The following is a 19,106-nucleotide window of genomic DNA, read 5'->3' on the forward strand; positions in this document are numbered from 1 at the left end:
TTCTAGTCGCTTCAGTCTGGAACCGCGTGACCAGTACGGTCGCAGGTTCGAATCCTGCCTCGGGCATGGATGTGTGTGATGTTCATAGGTTACTTACGTTTAAGTAGTTCTGAGTTCTAGGGGACTGATGACCACAGATGTTAAGTCTCATAGTGCTCAGACCCTTTTGAACCAAGAGCTATATCATATCAGTCTTTGAACTGGATACCACAACTATCAACACCAAACGGTCGCCCGACTACAATATCACACCGGAAAATTGAATCAGTCATTGCAAACAGGTCATGAGTCAGCTTTTTTACAAAAATGAGTCATATACACTGAGGTCACAAAAGTAATGCCTCAAATGGCTCTGAGCACTATGGGACTTAACACCTGAGGTCATCAGTTCCTTAGAACTTAGCGGTGCTTAAACCTAACTAACCTAAGGACATCACACACATCCATGTCCGAGGCAGGATTCGAACCTGCGACCGTAGCGGTCGCGCGGTTCCAGTCTGTAGCTCCTAGAACTGCTCGGTCACCCCGGCCGGCAAAAGTAATGGGATAGCGATATTTACATATACAGATGGCGGTAGTACCGAGTACACAAGGTAGCGCATTGGCAGAGCTGTCATTTGTACTCATTGATTCACGTGGAAAGTGATTCTGGCTGCACGACGTGTATTAACAGACTTTGAACAAGGACTGGTAGTTACAGCTAGACGCATGGGACATTATATTTCGGAAATCGTTACGGTATTCAATATTTCGAGATCTACAGTGTCAAAAGTGTGCCGAGAGTACCAAATTTCGGGCATTACCTTTCACCACTGGCTTAGCAGTGGCCGACAACACTGCGTGAAATAACCACATAACTGAATGGGCTGCGAAATCTGGCGTTAATGGGCTATGGCAGCAAGCGAGTGAAGCGAGTGCCTTTGCTAACAGCACGACATCATCTGCAGCACCTCTCCTGAGCACGTGACCATATCGACTGGGCCCTAGACGACTGGAAAACCGTGACCTGGTCGGATGAGTCCCAATTTGAGTTGGTAGGACATGACGGTAGGGTTCGAGTGTGGCGCAGACCACCAAAGCCATTGACCCACATTGTCATCAAGATACTATGGTGACTGGTGGTGGCTCCATAATGGTGTGAGTATGTTTAAATGGAATGAATTGGGTCCTGTGGTCCAACTGAACCGATAATTGAGTGGAAATGGTTATTTTCGACTACTTGGAGAACATTTGCAGCTTTTCATGTACTTCATGTTAACAAACAAGAGCGGAATTTTCGTGGATGACAATGCTCCGTCTCACCATGTCACAGTTGTTTGCAGTTGTTTGAAGAAAATTTTGGACCATTCAAGAGAATAATTTGGCCACCCAGATAGCCCAACATCAATTCTATGGAGCATTTATGGGATATAATCGAGAGGTCAGTTCGTGCAGGAAATCTTGCATCGGCAACATTTTCGCAATTACGGACTTCTACACAGACAGCATGACCCGGTATTTCTGCAGGGGACTTCCAATGACTTTTTGAGTCCATGCCACGTCGAGCTGCTACACTACGCCGGGCAAAACAAGGTCCGACACGATATTAGTAGATATCCCATACCTTTTGTCACATCAGCGTGCTGGAACTGGGTGATGAAGGGTAGACAGTTTAACACATACAAGGACAGTAGTCAACCTTCAAATGACGTCACTATCGGAGTTCTTAATCTTTACTCCACACGGAAAAGTCTTGAGTAATTGACCTGTGTCCTTCAGGCGGTGTCTACAAGGAAGTGTGTGTAACTGAAAGCAAAAGCGATTTGTGGACTGTTGTCGCATTCACGTGTATTTTTTCTTGTTACGTTTGACAAACTTAACAGTCCGCATAGTGGTTCACTGTAGAAGGTCCAAAAAAGGATACAGTAAAATTAATTAAGTCTCTGAATGCAGTGAAAAGGAAAGTAATGTCTGTGGACTGAAGTCAGACTACATGCAAAATACACTATTGCCGATTATTCCTGTTCAGAATATCGTTTACTTGAAACAGCCATGCGTCAGTATTTTTAATACAAAATTTGGAAAGTAAGCATTCACGATATTATTGGTACCATGAAATCGAAGCCAAGAAATGTGCAAATGAAGATTGCTCATTACTATACCATTATGTCCAGAAAGATGTGAGTGAGCTTCACCTGTTCTCCAGCGGGTGTGCCAATCAGCATAAGAACAACACAATGATTAACTTTTGTATAACACTTGTATCAACTGGGAGATTTAAGAAGTTGAAACATTACTTATGTATACACAGGCATAGTTTTCTCCCAAACGACGGAAATAGGAATATGAAGACTTTGGTGAGCCATCGGGATAGGACCTATACAGGGTGAGCATTAGTAATACCGGCAAACTGCAGGGACGGATTCGTGAGTGGAAATGGAGGGGAAAAGATCCTATGGACATGTGTCTGGAAATGGACGGTGTGCGTGCAATGACAACAAATCGTCCCTGAACACAATACAAAGTTATATCGCATCCAACTCACAATATATGTTAAATGTGGCCTCCATGGGATTGCAGGTGATAGGCGTAGTAGAGGTTGTCATACAGGACACACAGTGTTGGCGGGCCACTTGCTGGAGCTTGCACTAGGGTTCGTCTCAATATCCTGTAGGACCTGGTCCTCCAACACTGGGGTTCTAGGCGCTTCAGTCCAGTACCGCACTGCTGCTAAGCTCGCAGGTTCGAATCCTGCCTTGGACATGGATATGTGTGATGTCCTTAGATTAGTCAGGTTTAAGTAGTTCTACGTCTAGTGGACCGATGACCTCAGATGTTAAGTCCCATAGTGCATAGAGCCATTTGAACCATTTGAATCCAAATCTGGTGTACGCACAGATCGCCGTCTTCCTGCGCGTTCGCCCATCTGAAAGGGCTTGATTCACACAAACGCCCAAAAAGGGCTTGTAATGTATGACGTGGATGGTGTCATTGAGAGTACTTGTTTTGATATAGCCGAACAGCCTTTCGACCGCTTCTGTCTACAAATAGTTCAAATGGCTCTGAGAACTATGGAACTTAACATTTGAGGACATCAGTCCCCTAAAACTTAGAACTACTTAAACCTAACTAACCTAAGGACATCACACACACTCATGCAAGAGGCAGGATTCGAATCTGCGACTGTAGCAGTCGCGCTGTTCCTGACTGAAGCGCCTAGAACCGCTCGGTCACTGTGGCCCGCCTTTCCGTCTACACATACATCACCTCTGTCTCTGAATACCGAACGATTCTGCAGCTTGCAGTACGTCGCGACAATCACGCAGCCTGCAACACACAAGGAACGCACGGCACGTGGTCAGAGGAACTGTCATCTGTCAGTGTCGTCAACCGTGAGAACGCTTCATTTACCGGACACATGTTTATTAGACCTTTTTCCTCCATTTCCCGCCAGGAATCCGTCCCTGCAGTTTGTCGGTTTTATTCATGTTCATCCTGTTTAGTTGAAGGGTATGCCATATAATCGAAAAGGCATCAAATAAATTCTCAGTGGAAACTGCTGACGATGTTGCTATATTAGTATTTAAAAATTGTTGCCCTGTCTAGTTTAAAGTCTTGCCTCTGCAAATCAAGCATTGAAAATTTCCTAAGGAAATGCCTTCTAAATGGATGACTTTTGAGTATGATGCACATTAGCTAGGGCAAGTGGAAACAGAGCTGTTCATTGATGCTGCTGTCATAGAGACATTTCAGCTCGTTTACATTTCGCTAAGTGCCCTGTACTTCCCAATGGCTTAGCATATCCTGAAAATGAGTGCCTGTCGGTGTCAAAAAGATACTACACTCCTGGAAATGGAAAAAAGAACACATTGACACCGGTGTGTCAGACCCACCATACTTGCTCCGGACACTGCGAGAGGGCTGTACAAGCAATGATCACACGCACGGCACAGCGGACACACCAGGAACCGCGGTGTTGGCCGTCGAATGGCGCTAGCTGCGCAGCATTTGTGCACCGCCGCCGTCAGTGTCAGCCAGTTTGCCGTGGCATACGGAGCTCCATCGCAGTCTTTAACACTGGTAGCATGCCGCGACAGCGTGGACGTGAACCGTATGTGCAGTTGACGGACTTTGAGCGAGGGCGTATAGTGGGCATGCGGGAGGCCGGGTGGACGTACCGCCGAATTGCTCAACACGTGGGGCGTGAGGTCTCCACAGTACATCGATGTTGTCGCCAGTGGTCGGCGGAAGGTGCACGTGCCCGTCGACCTGGGACCGGACCGCAGCGACGCACGGATGCACGCCAAGACCGTAGGATCCTACGCAGTGCCGTAGGGGACCGCACCGCCACTTCCCAGCAAATTAGGAACACTGTTGCTCCTGGGGTATCGGCGAGGACCATTCGCAACCGTCTCCATGAAGCTGGGCTACGGTCCCGCACACCGTTAGGCCGTCTTCCGCTCACGCCCCAACATCGTGCAGCCCGCCTCCAGTGGTGTCGCGACAGGCGTGAATGGAGGGACGTATGGAGACGTGTCGTCTTCAGCGATGAGAGTCGCTTCTGCCTTGGTGCCAATGATGATCGTATGCGTGTTTGACGCCGTGCAGGTGAGCGCCACAATCAGGACTGCATACGACCGAGGCACACAGGGCCAACACCCGGCATCATGGTGTGGGGAGCGATCTCCTACACTGGCCGTACACCACTGGTGATCGTCGAGGGGACACTGAATAGTGCACGGTACATCCAAACCGTCATCGAACCCATCGTTCTACCATTCCTAGACCGGCAAGGGAACTTGCTGTTCCAACAGGACAATGCACGTCCGCATGTATCCCGTGCCACCCAACGTGCTCTAGAAGGTGTAAGTCAACTACCCTGGCCAGCAAGATCTCCGGATCTGTCCCCCATTGAGCATGTTTGGGACTGGATGAAGCGTCGTCTCACGCGGTCTGCACGTCCAGCACGAACGCTGGTCCAACTGAGGCGCCAGGTGGAAATGGCATGGCAAGCCGTTCCACAGGACTACATCCAGCATCTCTACGATCGTCTCCATGGGAGAATAGCAGCCTGCATTGCTGCGAAAGGTGGATATACACTGTACTAGTGCCGACATTGTGCATGCTCTGTTGCCTGTGTCTATGCGCCTGTGGTTCTGTCAGTGTGATCATGTGATGTATCTGACCCCAGGAATGTGTCAATAAAGTTTCCCCTTCCTGGGACAATGAATTCACGGTGTTCTTATTTCAATTTCCAGGAGTGTAGATATGTTGAAAGTGGAATGGTATATTCCACCTGAGTATGTGAAATTTCCCACCCGGCTAGCCGCGCGGTCTAACGCGCTGCTTCCCGAGTGGGAAGGCGTGCTGGCGGATTAGTGTCGAGGTCCGGTGTGCCAGCCAGCCTGTGGATGGTTTTTAAGGTGGTTTTCCATCTACTTCAGCGAATGCGGGCTGGTTCCCCTTATTCCGCCTCAGTTACACTGTGTCGGCGATTGCTGCGCAAACACCATTTCCATGTAAGCATACACCGTAATTACTCTACCACGCAAACATTTGGGATTACACTCTTCTGGTATGAGACGTTCCCGGGGGTCCCATTGGGGGCCGAACCGCACAATAAACCTGGGCTCGGCGTGGGGTGGCGGTGAGGTGGGTGGACTGCTGTGGCCTGTTGAGGGTTGTGAACCAATCAGGGCTGCAGCGGAATGAAACCTCTCCATCGTTTCTAGGTCCCCGGTTTAATACATACATACATACATGTGTAATTTTATGTGGAATTGCAAGAAAGGCCAATAGCAGGGGGAAAAAACAATGACAATGATGATCAAGAAGATTAAATTGTTTCATTGTGTTTTGCTTCACCATTGTTATATCTAGGGCACCCACAGCTCCAGTTGTGAATAAAATTGTAATAGTCCCATTTTCTTTCGCATTTTACCATATTTACTGATTTTGTAATGAAGTCAACATGTTTTTCCAAGTGTAGTTTCCATTTATTGTAGCGAATAACTGTTCATTGCAAAGAAGGTCGTGAAGCATCAATTAAAAAAAAGAATGGTTCAAATGGCTCTGAGCACTATGGGACTTAACATCTGAGGTCTCAGTCACCTAGACTTAGAACTACTTAAACCTAACTAACCTAAGGTCACCACACACATCCATGCCCAAGGCAGGATTCAAACCTGCAACTGTAGCAGCAGCGCGGTTCCTGACGAAGTGCATAGAATCGCTCAGCCACAACGGTCGGCAGCAATTTTTAAATTCACTTTTTTGCTAAACTGTAAATTACAAAAGAAATGTACTCTGTGTGAGTGTGTGGGTTTATTCTGTCAAGTTGTGCAATGGATTGATCCAACAAGTACCCTTTGTCTCCTAAAAGAAACAATTTCCACCTCACACTACTACAGAAGTCAGACAGACGCTCCTAATGTACCAACAAGAACTTCTCGAAAAACATTCAGCAAAAAATATCTTCTGGAGTCGTCTGCTGCAAGGAAAAGACACAAAATATTCTATATATTCTAGTGGGATACTTGGGTGTGGGAGTATTGCTAGTTAGTGTAAGAAAAAACGAACGAAAAATAATATTTATTACAAAAATTTCTGAGAAATCAAGTGAAACTTTTTCTTATAGAAGAATAAAAATATTTTTGGGTTCTTTTCGGAACAGTAGATTACCTATTATGGATAGGAATGCTATTATTTTACAGAGTATGGAAAGGCTCTTTTGTCCCTTTTCTTTAAGAATGTTATTTGCTCAGCAGAATGGCTGAGAGCTGTGCCAGCACAACTTGAATAACTTTCTAGGTACGGTCAAGGCTGTCGCATGAGAAATGTAGTGGAGTGTACTGTTATGGAGGACAGATGGGGCTTGCATACACTGTAGCGCACAATACCGTGAGCTGCGATGACTGCTGCCTGCGTCACTCGCTGCTGACAAATAACACAACTATCTCTTTCTATCTTGACTGACCGCCAATCAAACTCTCCCTACACGCTGATGAAGTCACGGACTCCTATCGCTCCTAGTCTAACTACTGGCGTGGTACACCGGTCAGATAAACAGTCCACTACGATGCCACTCAGTACTCGCTCACAGGAGTTTAACTAGTACACTGTCCATGTTCACACTGCACACTAAGTGTGGCGGCCAACACAGTGAACAATGCTTAATCACGAATGACTCAATATAGAGTATCACTCCCATTCGCTAACAACAGAGGTGCTCTCCCAGTGAAGTACTGAGGAGAGGCTTTGTTCCTCACTCTTTCTGTACACGTGTGAGTGCACTCGCTCTCATTATGTGTTCCCACCCCAAGAGCAACAAAGGAAAAATTGCAAGGGTATATCATTCACTGTCTTCCCTCACTCCTCTGGCTCTTTGCGTCAGAAATATTCTGCTTATCAGTGTTGCTCTTTTAAACGGGAGAATGACGTGTCGTTGACGACCAATGAGGAAATATGTAGCATCTCCGTTAGGCGTATACTGTCCTCCTGTGAGAACTCCATAACTACACAGTCGGTCCGTGAAAAACTGCGTCTTCTGGGCGCTCCCACACAATGTAGCATAATTTGCTTCTAAGTCGAATACAAGGATCGTTATCCCTTCGCTCTGGCAAAAGCTGTCTTTTCTCTGGGCGGTTGCTTCAGCCAAAGTAGGTAAGTTGTTGACCCAGCCCTCTGAAGGGACAGTGTTCCCAATGGGCTGGTTTCCTCTTTAGAACGAAAATTCCTGTGGTCGTCATGTTGTGTACGCCAGCCTCGGCTTTTTTAAACTTCAGTGCACATTTGCGATTTCCTTATTAGATTTGCATATCGCTTACATAAATTCATACAAAATTGACTCTACCTTACCGAGTTTAGGTTCGAATGAAGCGTCTTGATGTACATAATACGATTGTGAGGAGGGAATATGTAAGAAATGAAGGTCAGGATACCACGCCACCTAACAACAGTGCTACACTGTTGTTGAAGACTGTAGGAAGTTTTAGTTGATCGTGTGAAATTTAGTTTTATGACTCACGATGCTTTTCAAATGACGAATTGAATTGTAAAGACGTTTCAGTGTAATACTTCTGAAACGAGAAGAAACGCTAATAACTTCGGGGGATCGAAACACACTCTGTAAAAAAGGAAAAAGTTTGGAAATACACCGTGCATCTCCGAAATAAAGACGAGGTTTTCACCTGTGTTGCATTCACGGCGTACGATGTGGAGTTTGTAGAACCTTGAATTTCCCTTAAGCTGTAACCCTTCCTGCTGTACCTACAGGCTTAACATTGTAAGTACACATGTGCTTTGAGCATTGTTGTACGAGATAGCAGGAAGTGTCTGTCGCGGCAAATTTTTTTATCAATGTTATTTAACTTCGGAGATCCCACTTCTAAACTGCGTTGTGTTGTGTGTAATAGATCGCAGTGTGGAACAACATGGTTTGATATCGAATTTTTCAATAGTATGGAGGCGTTACTATGACGCAAATTTTAAAAAAATGGTTCAAATGGCTCTGATCACTATGGGACTCAACTTCTGAGGTCATCAGTCTCCTAGAACTTAGAACTACTTAAACCTAATTAACCTAAGGACATCACACACGTTCATGCCCGAGGCAGGATTCGAACCTGCGACCGTAGCGGTCCCGCGGTTCCAGACTGTAGCGCCTAGAACCGCACCGCCACTTCGGCCGGCGCAAATTTCAAGATCATGGTTGTTCGGCATAAAGAAGCAACAGATAATTGAGGGGCTTCGAGACAGTATGGAGTTACAGAAACTAATGTTTGAGGGTGACGAAAGGACAAAGGATGATTAAAAAATGTGAAGTCGACTAGGAAAGCTTTTGGTGGCCCACAGGGTGGACGTTTCGAAAACATTGAAACGGAAGCAGTGTCATTTCTGCACGAGAAACGTAGAGAAGGAATGGCTGTTCCCCGCCATGTCAAAGGAAGTAGAGTACGTGAATAAGCACAGGAACATGGTGTCCAATTTAAAGCCAGCTGTGGGTGGTGTACAAAGATGATGCGACGCAATGGACTCGTGCTGCTTGCTCAGCTTCTTCCAGTATCGATTATGGAGAAGTTGCTCGAGTATCAGCGACATGTTACAAGACTGAGAAAGGAATATTCTCATCTCTCAGGACAAATCGGAAACTCTGACGAGACTCCTGTTTACTTCGACATGCCATGCAGTACAAGAGTTGAAGAGAAAGTCGCCAAAAGTGTATTTGTTGAGACTACGTGCAATGAGAAAACGCGAATTACCGTGATGTTGTGTGTGCCTTCCGATGGAACAAAGACACGACCCTACGCCATCCTCAACCGCAAAACTATGCCAAAAGAAAAGCTGCCACCTGGCTCCGTACAGTCTGGAGCGGGAGGTCAGGCGCTCTTCTAAAGAATCGTGGAATGTTGATTCTTAATGCTTTCTGCAGTGAAGGCAGAAACTCTCAAATTAAACACAGATCTTGTCATCGTTCCAAGAGGTATTGACTTCACAACAAGTGTTAGATGAGGTGGTGAATAAGCCGTTTAAAGACCATCGGAAGCAGCTGCACTGCAATTGTTTACTTAAAGGTCATCAAACCCTGACCCCTAACGGAAATCTGTTGATGCTTTCAGTATCTCTAATTGCGGAGTGGATCCAGATTGCTGGAACATACATGTCCAGAGCAACAATTGTGAATGGCGTTAAAGAGTGTTGTGTAACAAACAGCATTAAATGGGATTGAAGACGATCTGCTATTGGAAGAAATGCAAGATAACCACAACAGTGGCATCTACACTGCAGATTCTATGGGCCATTCCATCGAAAAGGACTAAGAGGTATCTGACTAAGGGGAGCCTTTATATGATTTTTACTTTCTGTGTGCCGGTAATTTTACTGTCTTCTTCAATTACCTGTAATAAGATAACGATTTGTAAGTTTCCAAAATAAAGCAGAACGTTTCTCTGTAATCATCTGTTGAACGATGGCGGGTCGTCTTGCATTCGGAGACATTTGGGTCCGGAGATATACGGTATGTCGATATAAAGTGAAGATTATGACGTTTCTGTGCCTTAATATATATTTTACTGCATAGTTGCATTTCTTACCTGCAAGTTATGAAACGAGGTAGGCTCCACAGTCTTCAGAGAGGCATCACTAACATCACTGCTGTTGTTTCTGCTATCATTCTCTAACATTATTGTCAACTCATCCACTCTTATTTCAGTCAATATTCGCGTTCCCATGCCTCCTCCAAGGCGTGCCACGTATGTTTCACAGCATTTTTCCGTTTTGTGGGAGTGATACTGCCCAATTCCTCACGCCCTAAAAAGTCGACCTCTTTTAATTTAAAACGCTTATCTCGCTTTGCAACATATGTTTTCACCCGAGCTCACACGATTTCTACCGCTTTGAAATGGCAATGGTGGACGGCACAAGATTCTATGACTATATTATTCGATAATTTTGTCAGTCTCATAAACCATATGTGATTTATGCAATCTCGTAAATGATATTACGTGATTTATGCTCTTTCGGGTTTAACTGAACGGAGCGGAGAGTCTTGGAAACGTAAACAAGAACGGCGCATTGAACAACTTTTAGTTTTGTCGCCAGTTTGAGATATTTCAAACAGTTATCTGCTTCTCAAGCAACTGTCGAGTGCAGGACTTGAAGTGAACGACTGTGTCACAAGCAAACTTGAGCCGGCGAAAGTTGATTTACTGGGACAGCAGCCCCCAATGAACGGCTATGGCGAGCGGCGAGTAGGGAGAAGGTGGACACGATGTTTTCTTGACCACGACGCGCATAAAAGCAGTAAATGCTGGCCAAAAGTGTATTTTTCAAATGCGAGTAATTTACCGAATACATAGCTTTCTTCGACAGTCTGGTAGAAGGGGCTCTGCTGAGGCAGTGTGATATTTGCTTATTGTGCAATGATACGCCGCAGGGCTAATCTGTATGCACATCTCGCTTGTAGTGCACTGAAGCTCCTCTACTGACCTGAAATCATTCTGCGTTTATGAATGTGTTAAAGTGTCATTTTACCTGGAGTGTGGTGAAAAGCAATACTGATTCCAATCATTCGGGTGTGTAACATTATTTATAGTTATTTTTCATTCATATTATTTATTACTTTTATTAGTATTCATTTTTTTCCGTTATAGTTCAGGGTGTTTCCCTGTATATTTGTTAATACACTGTGACAGAAAAATCGTGCACCTACTGGACATTTAAAAAAATAGCTCCTGGATACCGCAGTTTGATTTTGTATGATTGTTTTACGGCTCAAATGGCTCTGAGCACTATGGGACTTAACAATTGAGGTCATCAGTCCCCTAGAACTTACTACTACATAAACCTATCTAACCTAAGGACACCACACACATCCATACCCGAGGCAGGATTCGAACCTGCGGTCGTAGCGGGCGCGCGCTTCCAAACTGAAGCGCCTAGAACCGCTCGGCCCCACCGGCCGGCTATGATTGTTCTACGTTAATCAGTTGTCAACTATAAAATTATCATTTGGAAATGTTTTAATTGCTATTCCAAATGATGATATAAACGCGTTATAACTTACCTAATTCTGAAAGCATATTTCTTTTTCCTAGACCTTTCGAAAGTTAAAGTTACGATAAGAAAATGCCCCTATGACGTTCTGAAGATACGTTTAGAAAAACAGTTGGTAAAAAGATTGGACTCTGTGAAAAATCCTGCCCTCCATGATGAAGAACAGAAAGATTTTGAACATAAACAGTCCTCTAAAAAGTCACAATTAAAGAAACAATAGCTTGCTTCATACAAACTTGGAAGTGCTTTCTTGAAAAATAACCGTACCTGGCTTCAAAGTATCGTTAAAATTCGAGTTGGTAGGCCATAAAAGTTGTTCGTAGAGTTAAGCGGACGCAGTAAAACGCGTAAGACACAGCTTTTGAGAAACGGTTTTAGAGCCACAGCATCGCCTCGCTGACACGGAAACAATACGAAATAATCCAAGCAGCTGATAAGATCTGTCTCTGTTACAGTACCCTTCAAGAGGCTAAAAAGCAGTTCTAATCTATGACTGAATCTATCAGGTGACTGCCACATGAGCTGAGATTCAACTTGCAGCCTTGCTTAATCACACATGCTAGCGATTAATATTATATTTCGAACAGGTTTTAAAAATGATATTCCAAATGATGACATAAACGCATTATAAATGGGAATATGACGGTTCGCAGCGAATTTAGTTTAAACAAAAGTTCGAAAATAACAATTATTTCGATGCGGACATATTTCAGTCAACTTTAGTGCTTCTCCAACTTATTAGTCACACAAATAAAGATTTAACTGTTTGTAGAAATCCTGTACCAATATTTCCTCGCTACTGAAGGCCGGTCGAAACCGTAGATCCTTCATGATGTGTTTGGACGGGGTTTAGTTTTAGACTGGGAAGCATCATCTGAATTATACATAATATTGTGACTAAGAAATAAAGAATCTAATAAAAAAATTATAATTTTGTTTTATTTCTTGTTACAAAGCATGTAAATACGTTATCTTCCTAAAATATGTTCTCTAGGGTCTCGCAGCACAAAAAATACCAAGTACTAATTTTGGCCACCTTTTTACATGAAATATTCCTATGTGCGACGTTAAGTTTCACACTGACTTTACGGGGAGAAAATTCTGTTTCGGAAGCAGTTTCATTAGTATACAGGGTGTTACAAAAAGGTACGGCCAAACTTTCAGGAAACATTCCTCACACACAAAGAAAGGCAATATGTTGTGTGGACATGTGTCCGGAAACGCTTACTTTCCATGTTAGAGCTCATTTTATTAATTCTCTTCAAATCACACTAATCATGGAATGGAAACGCACAGCAACAGAACGTACCAGCGTGACTTCAAACACTTTGTTACAGGAAATGTTCAACATGTCCTCAGTTAGAGAGGATACACGCATCCACCCTCCGTCGCATGGAATCCCTGATGCGCTGATGCAGCCCTGGAGAATGGCGTATTGTATCACAGCCGTCCACAATACGAGCACGAAGAGTCTCTACATTTGGTACCGCGTTGCGTAGACAAGAGCTTTCAAATGCCCCCATAAATGAAAGTCAAGAGGGTTGAGGTCAGGAGAGCGTGGAGGCCATGGAATTGGTCCGCCTCTACCAATCAATTGGTCACCGAATCTGTTGTTGAGAAGCGTACGAACACTTCGACTGAAATGTGCAGGAGCTCCATCGTGCATGAACCACATGTTGTGTCGTACTCGTAAAGGCACATGTTATAGCAGCACAGGTAGAGTATCCCGTATGAAATCGTGATAACGTGCTCCATTGAGCGTAGGTGGAAGAACATGGGGCCCAATCAAGACATCACCAACAATGCCTGCCCAAACGTTCACAGAAAATCTGTGTTGATGATTTGATTGCACAGTTGCGTGCGGATTCTCGTCAGCCCACACATGTTGATCGTGAAAGTTTACAATTTGATCACGTTGGAGTGAAGCCTCATCCGTAAAGAGAACATTTGCACTGAAATGAGGATTGACGCATTGTTGGATGAATCATTCGCAGAAGTGTACCCGTGGAGGCCAATCAGCTGCTGATAGTGCCTGTACACGCTGTACATAGTACGGAAACAACTAGTTCTCCCGTAGCACTCTCCATACAGTGACGTGTCAACGTTACCTTGTACAGCAGCAACTTCTCTGACGCTGACATTAGGGTTATCGTCAACTGCACGAAGAATTGCCTCGTCCATTGCAGGTGTCCTCGTCGTTCTAGGTCTTCTCCAGTCGCGAGTCATATGCTGGAATGTTCCGTGCTCCCTAAGACGCAGATCAATTGCTTCGAACGTCTTCCTGTCGGAACACCTTCGTTCTGGAAATCTGTCTGGATACAAACGTACCGCGCCACGGATATTTCCCCGTGCTAATCCATACATCAAATAGGCATCTGCCAACTCCGCATTTGTAAACATTGCACTGACTGCAAAACCACGTTCGTGATGAACACTAACCTGTTGATGCTACTTACTGATGTGCTTGATGCTAGTACTCTAGAGCAATGAGTCGCATGTCAACACAAGCACCGAAGTCAACATTACCTTCCTTCAATTGGGCCAACTGGCGGTGAATCGAGGAAGTACAGTACATACTGACGAAACTAAAATGAGCTCTAACATGGAAATTAAGTGTTTCCGGACACATGTCTACATAACATCTTTTCTTTATTTGTGTGTGACGAATGTTTCCTGAAAGTTTGGCCGTATCTTTTTGTAACACTCTGTATATATCATTAACCAACAACACCAAGAAGCTGTGGGTTTGTGAGTACCAACGGCAACACCTGCAGTTGTTTCAGTAATGGTAAAGGAAGAGAAGATGCTGATCCAAAAGAATCTGCAGAAACGACACAACATGACAGCTAAGGTAGACAGAAATACAAAGAAAACTCTTAAGGTGATGGAAGGACAGACCAAGCAAGCCGTAAGTGTGGAGCACAGGAAACAGTCTGCGGAACATACCAGCTCTTCCTCCGGTAACATTCCAACGGCAACTGTAAGAAAGCTGCAGAATGTACAGCCAGTGAATTTGTCTGAACCGTATAGGGCCATACAGTGCCTCTGTAAAAAGCAAGGATATGATCGCTCGACGATTGTACTCCATGTCAGTAGACAAACTTTTGCATTGGTGGGAGGCCCAATCTGGTACAACAAATCAAATTTGAAGCGTGCTATGCCATAACTACGAATAACATAGTACAAAGACCAATTCATTTCAATGAACAATCTGGCGGATTATATTCTCCGACTGATGAGTACAATATAAGGAATTGTTCGTAAAGTATTGACGGACCAATCAGAACAAAAAATATTAAGTGTCATACTGTGCGGAGTTAAAATTGTGGTAATCAGAAGTTACTACAAAAAAATAAGAGAGAGACTGAGGCTCTCATAGACAAACCAATGCCAAAGTGTATCATTACTCTCAAATCTCAGAGGTTACCTGAGTGTGTGTATACATTCACCGAGTTCTTTGCCCCATAGAGCAATGTGTGAGCCGGGTGCAATGCTGCAGGGTGATGGCAAAAATTTGGATATACCTCTACAAACGTCGAACGATGCGATGAATCATAATGGCGTCTAGTATGGAGTGTATGTAGGTGGGGCGGAACTTACGAGAATAGCAGATATGACCGCAGCGACGGCGATCTTGAAATTTGCCATCTTGGATATGGCTTACGTGTTTCAGATGGGAACGGATCATGTGGCACATCATTTTGAACTGCTTCTCTTCAGGAATATACATGTGAAATCTGTTTTAAGATATCTTTATTCGTGAAAGAGTTATGATGTGTTAAAATTTAGGACGCTTGTCAGAGTTAGCATTGCAGCATATGCTCAACATGGCCTCCATTGCCGGCCGGGGTGGCCGAGCGGTTCTAGGCGCTACAGTGTGGAACCGCGCGACCGCTACGGTCTCAAGTTCGAATCTTGCCTCTGGCATGGTTGTGTGTGATGTCCTTAGGTTAGTTAGGTTTAGGTAGTTCTAAGTCTAGGGGACTGATGACCTCAGAAGTTAAGTCCCATAGTGCACAGAGCCATTTGAACCTTTTTTGGCCTCCATTGTACTGGGCACACACTCGGAGTCTTTTTTGCAAGTCCTGCTGCACACCACGCAACATCTGTGCGTCAATGGAGGCACACGCCTCCTCAATGCGCCAGCAAACGTGGATTACATTGTTGATTTTTATCTCATACATAGTTGATTTCAAATGCACCTACAGATGAAAGTCATGAGGTGTAAGATTAGGAGACCATGGTGGCCATTTGATAGTACCCCTCTTACCTGTCCAGTAACTCCCAAACTGCTCATGTAGAAACTGTCTTCAGTAACATAGTGGGGAGGTTCTCCGTCTTGTCTGAAAAGATTGGCAAATCACCCTGCAGATTCAACAGCATTGGAGGCGCATAATCACGGAGCATGTTAAGATAGCTCTCCGCATTCACGGCTCCATCAATAAACACTGGACCCAAGATTCTTGTGTCCCAAATTCCACACGAAACCATCACCTTTTGACCACCAGCAACTGTATGGGACCAACACACGAGGGGTTTGCATCCGAACAGTAACGATGATTCTGTTTGTTTACTACTCCTTTCACATAAAGTTAGCTTCGTCACTGAACAGCACCTGTCGTCTGAAGTTTGGATTCCTGTTACACTGAACCAGAGCCCATTCTGGAAACTATATGCGCCGATCAGGGTCATCCTCTGAGAAATGATGTTGCAACTGTAACTTGTACAGGTGCCATTGGTGTGTGTGTGTGTGTGTGTGTGTGTGTGTGTGTGTGTGTGTGAGTGCAACAGAGGCAACATTGAACGCTGGCTGACGCAGAATGTTGCTGACAACCGGCGCGTACTGCGATGTGGACTTTTCTCAAATGGTGCCACAAGTGCTATTGCAGTCTCCTCGTCGGTGCGGTTCTTGGACATCCACTGCATGGCTTGCACACCACAGAATCTGTTGCACGAAATTTGTTTAAGGGGCTCCGGAACGCCCTATACTTGCAATGTTGAAATAACGCTTATAAATTACATCTTTCCTCACAAAGTATTTGAGGTAGGAAGTTGAACTTTTTACAGATTATTTATTGGAATATGGGCTACAACTTAACACAGGGATTTTACAAAATTTTAGTTCAGTTATTAAAGATGATTTTTTTCAATTGTAATGAAAATTCACAACATTTCTTTGCAATTTTTTATTTATATATTCAAAAATATACAGTCTTTTGGAAAAAGGCTGTGTTAAATTATGCAGAAGATACTGTGTAACATTTACTGAAAGTTTGAAACAAATATGTTTGGAAGATCCCTAGAAAACATGTAATTAGTATGAGAAAATAAAAGTTTTGGGAATCGAGCGACAAAGATTGGATTAACTTTTTAGTGCATTCCAGGTACATAGGATGGATTATCTTCATCCTCTGCAAACTCCTCCTCCAGCTTCCTCTTGTTCCTCCTCCTGTTTACTCTTGCTTGTATTTCTAGACTCTTTACAGCCCTGTCTGCAGCCCGAAGGCGTTCCTTGTCTAAAGCAAGCATCGCTCGTTGTTGTGTTCGTAGATTTTGCTACCATTTTCTTCAGTTGCAGTTACTGCAACACTGTTCGAAAAGGTGGTCATGTATGAACACTTATCACATTTCAGTTGTATTTCACTAGCAAGTCCTACGTGCTTTATTATGGAGAGTTCCAGACCAACTTCACTACAATGAATACATCTTACACAGTTTGAAAAAATTCCTTTGAGAACCGACATATCAAATATTTCATTCACATCCGATTCGCCCATAAAACATTCATAGTTTTCACTCATTGAACCAAGCTTCTTCTGTGAAGTACTTTCTTTCCCACTTTGACTGCTATGGGCAGGTGTACTTGAGAGGTTAGGTTCACTCACTTGGTTATCGTCTTTATTGTTTACAGTAATAACACATACCTTTGGCTTTCCAACATTTCTCCTTTTCTTAAAAGCCTTCAGAGGATTTCTAATAACTTTACTTTTACTCATTATTATACTTCAACAAAACAGAGACTCAAGAAACAGAATTAATTACGAATATTTTCGAGATAACGACAGAGTAAATAAACATGAAACAATCGACAATCACACCAGCGATATATATTGAACCATCACAGGTTAGCCACAACACATACTTTATCTCACATCACTAAAATGTACCTGATGAACACGGACGTTAATAATAACACCATTTGACAGCAGTTTAACAGCGCCACAGTGGGTCACACCCATGTAGAACACATTTCAAAAAAAATTTAAAAATAGTTGTAGTCTTCGGAATTGAATAAATTAAATATCTATTAAAAGGTAATAGTCTGCAGATTCAGAAAACGCAAAGAAGTAAAAATTGAACTTTTCATGATTTTGAGCCTTTCCGGAGCCCCTTAATAACTTAGATATTGTCATATGTTAAATGTCATTTCTCTCAGGATGCCAGGCATTGAAGTCAGCACCACTCATTAACACAATTTCCATGTGTTTCTGCTGTGTAAGAACCATCGTGGATCACCTGCAACAATAAACAGAATTGATCATCTCCTTGCAGTTTCAAACTTTAACAATTCATAACTCCCTCACAACAATATATATACTAAAACAGATTTTCCACATGAATACCTGAATTGGAGGAAGGCCAAAACGATCTGCTACATGACCCCCTTCCCATTTGAAACACATAGCCCAAATCAAGGATGATGGAATTCAAGATGGCTGCCGCTGTCGCCATAACTCCTGTAAGTTGCACCTCCACCTACAGACACTCTATTCCAGACGCCATTATGACTCCTCACACCTTTCGACCTTCATAGCGGTGTATCCAGACTCTTGCCTCACCCTGTATAAATGTTTGTGCTATGGCAATGGCCCCAAATAATGCCGCAGCCGACAAAGATATGTGCACTGCGCAGATCCACTCGATACTGTGGACTGTAACAGATCGTGCCCCACAGTTTGCGTGCTTTGTCCTGGTGGTCACACCTCGAACTATCTTGCTGCCCTGATTACGTTAGAAAAATGCGCATTAAACAAATTATGGCACTCCAAGGCGTAGCATACAGGTAAGCTATAGAGAGATGTGGGGCTACAACGCATGCAAATGTGGCAGCGTCGCTACCAGGAAATACATAGAGCCACAAGTCGTTTCTGTCGTTATCACACACACAACCTGCTGAAATTAGTCAGGACCACTGTAAAACTTTGACATTACCACCTGCAGATATGCACGTTCGTCCGGAAGTCACTTTGATTCAGCTGGAACACGCTCCTGCTACTTCTGTCGCAGTTTCGAAAGCAGGTTGTCAGATTCCTCCATGTTACAGGAGGGAACAGTTGTAGCAGTATTCCCGGCCATAACATACGGAATGTTCCCTGATCTGTAAAATACGGCATGTATAAGAAATCCTGGGCACATAACCAGCACAATGTGGCACCAGTAGTAGCAATACATACCACCATAAAAGTACCACACGCCTGAAAGAAGCTCAATTAATGGTAAACTTGATAACAGCACCCTGGAAGTAATATTATTACAAGTCAGCCCAGCTATGCGGTTAGAATCACCACTACAGT

This window comes from Schistocerca americana, chromosome 3, assembly GCF_021461395.2.
Source record: "Schistocerca americana isolate TAMUIC-IGC-003095 chromosome 3, iqSchAmer2.1, whole genome shotgun sequence".
Taxonomy (NCBI): domain Eukaryota; kingdom Metazoa; phylum Arthropoda; class Insecta; order Orthoptera; family Acrididae; genus Schistocerca; species Schistocerca americana.